Source organism: Somniosus microcephalus, unplaced genomic scaffold, assembly GCF_052327205.1.
Source record: "Somniosus microcephalus isolate GS21.2 unplaced genomic scaffold, FLI_Smic_1.0 unresolved_chr3, whole genome shotgun sequence".
NCBI lineage: Eukaryota > Metazoa > Chordata > Chondrichthyes > Squaliformes > Somniosidae > Somniosus > Somniosus microcephalus.
The window spans coordinates 61875661-61882708 of record NW_028225181.1 but is presented as its reverse complement, the minus strand read 5'-3'; the positions used below and the strand labels follow the sequence as shown (position 1 = coordinate 61882708).

The window sequence follows — 7048 nt, the reverse complement described above, 5'->3', positions numbered from 1 at the left end:
AGGTGGATGTAAAAGATCCCATGACACTATTTTGAGACAGAAAGACTTGCATTTATATAGTGCTTTCATGACCAGCAGACGTCTTGAAGTGCTTTACAGCCAATGAAGTACTTTTGAGGTGTAGTCACTGTTGTAATGTGGGGAAAGAGCAGGGGAAATATCCCCGGTGTCCTAGCCAATGTTTATCCCTCAATCAATGTAACAAAAGGATAATAGCAAAATACTGCGGATGCTGGAAATCTGAAATAACAGGAAATGCTGGAAACACTCAGCAGCCCAGGCAACATCCGTAGAGAGAGAAACAGAGTTAACAAAAAGATAGATTATCTGGTCATTATCACATTGCTGTTTGTGGGAGCTTGCTGTGTGCTATTTGACTGCCACATTTCCTACATTACAACAGTGACTACACTTCAAAAGTACTTCATTGGCTGTGAAGCACTTTGGGGCGTCCGGTGGTGGTGAAAGGCGCTATAGAAATGCAAGTCTTTCTTTCTTCACTGGTCTCACCAGCGACCTCTTCTGGCTGATGGTTGATTGACAGACGATAGTCCGCGCATGCGCACAGGGAGCGGCGGTTTGGACCGGATCCGGCACAGCGACCTCTCACGGTCAGCGAGGGCAACAACCGCGCATGCCCAGGGGACACCAACCCCGCTGCTGCACTCGGAGCTGCGCCTACGCACTTGGATCCTGCCGGACGGAGTTGGTGCGTGCCATTCCGGGGAAAGGCCTTGGTGTCGGTTCCAGATTCGTGATCGGTGGCGCAAAGTGAGTTTTCTCCGCTCCGATTGGGTGGAGAATTGCGCGGGGTGGTGTGGGAGGGGTGGATCGGGAGAGAATAAAGAGAAACAGTAAAAACTGAGTCCGCGAGGCCCCGGACCGAGCGGCGTCAGTTGGACGGTGACGTGAGCTCCTCGGGAAACGTGACCCGGGCCCGCGGCCTGATTGACGGGTGCTTCCGACCAATAGGGAGCAAGCGGGGCGGGGCTGGAGGAGCGAGCCGGCGGCGGGTCCTCCAACCAATCGAGGAGCCCGAGGGGCGGGACTAGCGCCGGCTGATTGTCTGACCCACAGGGGAGCGAGTTTCTCCAGTCCCTTGTTCAGGGCCCGGGGCCAGGGGAGGCTGTGGGCCTTTATTCCCCTCATTGGACACAAGGCTCTTTGGCTCACAACACACTGGCTCAGGTTTTAATAGAGACTTTTTAAATTCATCAATAAAAGCAGATAAACCTCGTGCTTCTGCGGAACAAACTTTCTAATATTTTATAGAATCATAGAATGGTTACAGCACAGAAGGAGGCCATTTGGCCCGTCGAGCCCGTGCCGGCTCTCCAAGACCACTTCAGCTAGTCCCACTCCCCGCCCTTTCCCCGTAACCCTGCAAATTTCTTTACTTCAGGCACTTACACAATTCCCTTTTGAAAGCAGTGATTGAATTTGCCTCCACCACCCTTTCAGGCAGTGCATTCCAGATCCTAACCACTCAATGAGTAAAAAGGTTTTCCCTCATGTCGCGTTTGGTTCTTCTGGCAATCACCTTAAATCTGTGTCCTCCGGTTCTCGACCCTTCCGCCAATGGGAACAGTTTCTCTCTCTCTACTCTGTCCAGACCCCTCATGATTTTGAACACCTCTATCAAATCTCTTCTCAACCTCTCTGCTCTAAGGAGAACCACCCCAGCTTCTTCAGTCTATCCACCTAACTGAAGTCCCTCATACCTGGAACCATTCTTGTAAATCTTTTCTGCACCCTCTCTGAGGCCTTCACATCCTTCATAAAGTGCGGTGCCCAGAATTGGACACAATACTCCAGTTGAGGCCGAACCAGTGTTTTATAAAGGTTCATCATAACCTCCTTGCTTTTGGACTCTATGCCTCTATTTATTAAGCCCAGGATCCCGCACGCTTTTTTAACCGCTTTCTCAACCTGCCCGGCCACCTTCAATGATTTGTGCACACATACCCCCAGGTCTCTCTGTTCATGCACACACTTTAGAATTGTACCCTTTAGTTTATATTGCCTCACTTGGTTCTTCATACCAAAATGTATCACTTCGCACTTTTCTGCGTTAAATTTCATCTGCCACGTGCCCGCCCATTCCACCAGCCTGTCTGTCTTCTTGAAGTCTATCACTATCCTCCTCACTGTTCACTTTACTTCCAAGTTTTGTGTCATCTGCAAATTTTGAAATTATGCACTGTACACCCAAGTCTAAGTCATTAATATATATCAAGTAAAGCAGTGGTCCTAGTGCCGACCCCTGGGGAACACCACTGTATACCTTCTTCCAGTCCGACAAACAACCGTTCACCACTGCTCTCTGTTTTCTGTCACTTTGCCAATTCCGTATCCATGCTGCCACTGTCCCTTTTATTCCATGGGCTTCAACTTTGCTGGCAAGTCTATTATGTGGCACTTGTCGAACGCCTTTTGGAAATCCATGTACACCACGTTAACCACATTGCCCTCATCAACCCTCTCTGTTACCTCATCAAAAACTCAATCAGAATCAGGGCGGCTGGGCCTGGCGGACGTGCGGCCAGGGCCCCGGCACCAGGAAACCCAGGGTGCAGCGCCTCTCCCATCCGAGCCGCCGCTTCCCGGTTTCTTCAGCCGGTTCCACCGAGTCCAAATTGGGAAAAGGACAGGAGCCAGGCTCCCAGAATGGCCCACGGCCCCGGGGAGCATGCGCACTCTCAGCGGGGAAATCGGTGCGTTGCATAGAGCGGTTTCTGGGGCACGGGGAATTGCGGGTGCTGCAGCCGCCATTAGTCAGTGGCTGTGGGGAAGAGTTTTATTGCAGGCTGACGGAAGGTAGGTCCCTGGCCGCCTGTGTAGGTCTTTTTGTTGCTTCATTGTTGAGGATGTAACTAGTAAAATAGATAAGGGAGAACCAGTGGATGTGTATTTGGACTTTCAGAAGGCTTTCGATAAGGTCCCGCATAAGAGATTAGCATGTAAAGTTAAGGTACCTGGGATTGGGGGCAAGGTATTGACTTGGATAGAGAACTGGTTGGCAGACAGAAAGCAAAGAGTTGGAATAAACGGGTCTTTTTCCGAGTGGCAGGCAGTGACTAGTGGGGTACTGCAGGGATCGGTCCTTGGACCCCAGCTATTCACAATATATATTAATGATCTAGACAAGGGAACTAGATGTAATATCTCCAAATTTGCAGATGACACAAAGCTGGGTGGGCGTGTGTGCTGCGAGGAGGATGCCGAGAAACTACAGGATGATTTGGACAGGTTGGGTGATTGGGCAGAAGCATAGCACATGCAATATTACGTGGATAAATGTGAGGTTATCCACTTTGCTGGCAAAAACAGGAAGGCAGATTATTATCTGAATGGCAATAGATTGGGAGAAGGGGAAGTGCAACGAGACCTGGGTGTCCTTGTGCACCACTCGCTGAAGGTAAGCATGCAGGTGCAGCAGGCAGTTAAGAAGGTAAATGGTATCTTGGCCTTCGTAGCGAGAGGGTTTGAGTACAGGAACAAGGATGTCTTGCTGCAGTTGTACAGGGCCTTGGTGAGCCCACATCTTGAGTATTGTGTGCAGTTTTGGTCACCTTATCTGAGGAAGGATGTTCTTGCCGTGGAAAGAGTTCAACGAAGATTCACCAGGCTGATACCTGGGATGGCAGGAATGATGTATGAGGAGAGATTGGGATGATTGGGCTTGTATTCGCTGGAGTTTACAAGAATGAGAGGGGATCTCATTGAAACTTATAAAATTCTGGCAGGACTGGACAGACTAGATGCAGGAAGGATGTTCCTGATGGTCGGGGTGTCCAGAACCAGGGGTCACAGTCTAAGGATACGGGGTAAGCCATTTAGGACAGAAATGAGGAGGAATTTCTTCACCCAGAGAGTGGTGAACCTGTGGAATTCTCTACCAGAGAAGGCAGTAGAGGCCAATACATTAAATATATTCAAGAAGGAATTGGATATATTTCTTAAAGCTAAAGGGATCAAGGGATATGGGGAGAAAGCAGGGACCGGGTACTGAATTTGGATGATCAGCCATGATCGCATTGAATGGCGGAGCAGGCTTGAGGGGCCGAATAGCCTACTCCTGCTCCTATCTTCTTTGTTTGTATGTTTCTATGTTTCAGTTTGAGCTGGAGTGGAGATGGAGGAGAAGCTGCTGGGTTTAACCCCCAGTACTTCTGAGCCCAGGAGGACCCAACAATTTCCAATGTGAGACTGTCAAGGGAGGTGGATTCTAGGGGAGATTAGGTTGTTACACAGACACTGTCCGTACAATGTAAAAGAGTATTGTTTTAGGAATAAGTATTTCTGTACAGGCTTTTAATCCAGTTTACATCTACAGATTTGTTTTAATTCATTCTTGGGATGTGGGCGTAGCTCGCAAGAGCAGCAAATATTGCCAATCCCCAGTTTCCCGTTGAGAAGGGGGTGGTGAGTCACCTTCTTGAACTACTGCAGTCCGTGTGGTGAAGGTATTCCCACAATGTTGTTCGGTAAGGAGTTCCAGGATTATGACTCAGCAACGATGAATATATCTGAGTCAGGGTGGTGTGTGACTTGGAGGGGAACTTGGATGTGATGGTGCTCCCATACAACAGCTGCCCTTGTCCTTCTAGGTGGTGGAGGTTGCGGGTTTTGGAGGTTCTATCAAAGTTCTGGTCGAGTTGCAGATGTATAAAGTTCCTTTCCTTTGCTCTCCCGCTCCCCACCCGCCCCCCCCCCCCCAAATAGAGGCCAGAGTTGTGTGTAGGCCCAGACCAGGTGGCGTATTCCCTTCCCGAAGGACATCAGTGAACCAGTTGGGTTTTTATGACAATCCGGCAGCTTTCATGGTCACTTCACAATTGACCAGATTCATTGAGCTCAATTTCACAACCTGCCTTTGTTTTCCTGTGGGTTGTCTCTCTCACTCCCTGTTTTATATTAATTTTACAGGGCACTGGAAGGGGAGGATTTACAGACGGTAAGCTGAAACCAAACATCACTTCAAGATCTGACAGAGTCACTACTCGCCGGATCTGAATCTCACCGGCCTCTGAACATGGAAGCAAAAAGCACCATTCACAGCGGGGAGAAACCGTACACGTGTTCTGTGTGTGGACGAGGCTTCAGCCAACCCTCTGGCCTATCGAGACACAAGCGCATTCACACCGGGGAGAGGCCATTCACCTGCTCTGAGTGTGGGAAGGGATTCACTCAGTCATCCAGCCTGCTGACACACCAGCGAGTTCACACTGGGGAGAGGCCATTCACCTGCTCATTGTGTGGGAAGGGATTCACTCAGTCATGTGACCTTCAGACACACCAGCGTGTTCACACCGGGGCGAGACCGTTCACCTGCACTGAGTGTGGGAAGGGATTCACTAATTCATCTCACCTACTGACACACCAGCTTGTTCACACTGGAGAGAGGCCGTTCACCTGCACTGAGTGTGGGAAGGGATTCACTCAGTCATGCAGCCTGCTGAAACACCAGCGAGTTCACACTGGGGAGAGGCCATTCACCTGCTCTGAGTGTGGGAAGGGATTCACTAATTCATCTCACCTACTGACACACCAGCGTGTTCACACTGGAGAGAGGCCGTTCACCTGCACTGAGTGTGGGAAGGGATTCACTCAGTCATGCAGCCTGCTGAAACACCAGCGAGTTCACACTGGGGAGAGGCCATTCACCTGCTCTGAGTGTGGGAAGGGATTCACTAATTCATCTCACCTACTGACACACCAGCGTGTTCACACTGGAGAGAGGCCGTTCACCTGCACTGAGTGTGGGAAGGGATTCACTAATTCATCCAGCCTGCTGAATCACCAGCGAGTTCACACTGGAGAGAAACCGTTCACCTGCACTGAGTGTGGGAAGGGATTCACTCAGTCATCCCACCTACTGACACACCAGCGTGTTCACACTGGAGAGAGGCCGTTCACCTGCACTGAGTGTGGGAAGGGATTCACTCAGTCATCCCACCTACTGAGACACCAGCGTATTCACACTGGGGAGAGGCCGTTCACCTGCTGAGTGTGGGAAGGGATTCACTAATTCATCCAACCTGCTGAATCACCAGCGAGTTCACACTGATGAGAGACCTTTTAATTGCCCGGACTGTGAGAAGTGCTTTAAAAGTTCCAGGGAACTGACATACCATCAACGTGTTCACACTGACGAGAGACCGTTCAGGTGCTCTCACTGCGGGACTGGGTTCAGGCGATCATCTGAGCTCACTGTACACCAGCGCAGTCACACTGGGGAGAGGCTGTTCACCTGCTCTGAGTGTGGGAAGGGATTCATTGAGTCATCCAACCTGCTGAATCACCAGCGAGTTCACACTGTGGAGAGGCCGTTCACCTGCTCCGTGTGAGGGAATGGATTCACTCAGTCATCCAACCTGCTGACACACCAGCGAGTTCACAAATGACTGCAGGGGTTGGATTCTGCTGTTATTGCTGCTGTTAATCACATCCAGGACTGAACCATGTTCATTCTGACAGTTGGGGTTTGTTTCTGCTGATGTTAATGACCCCTATAACTGGGCTGGAGTTTAATATTCTGGATAGATGTCAAATAAACCAGCTTTTTTTTAAACACATTATTGTAGATTTTCTTCTTTCCCACCTGAGTGTTTAGCATCACCTGGCTGGAGCTCAAAGGACAATCTAGGGGAGGATCGTGCAGTGGGAACAGAATTCCAGCCTGGACACAGTCCTTCAGGGCCACACTGAGAGGGGCAAATGGCACTTTGGTTTTTCTTGTCTCTCTTCACTGACAGCAAAGTTGCCGTGCGGGTTAATCTCGAGGCGTGTGAGAAACGTGTCCCAGCCACTCTCTGCCATGGTTCAGAGCTCCTAGGCACGGAACAGAAGGCTCCTTTAGGAATGTACCCCAGTGCTTTTATTTTAATGGCCTTATTAATCTGTGTTGCTACTTTTAGTGATTTGTGTATCTGGATCCCTGGATCCCTCTGCTCCTCCAGCCCATTTAGACTCTTAGGGGGAAATTCGGTGATGCCCCCTTTGGGTCGCTAACGTCCCTGGGGCTAATTTTAACGCCCTGAAAAAG

At 50.0% G+C, this 7048-nt stretch overlaps 1 pseudogene across 1 annotated transcript; it reads left to right on the top strand.

The window, feature by feature from the left end:
• Positions 1–531: 531 nt before the first annotated feature.
• LOC147091603 (uncharacterized) lies at positions 532–6574 on the top strand (annotated as a pseudogene). Its single transcript, XR_015075224.1, has 2 exons — positions 532–771; positions 4930–6574. The product of XR_015075224.1 is annotated as an uncharacterized LOC147091603 (transcript).
• Positions 6575–7048: the final 474 nt, after the last annotated feature.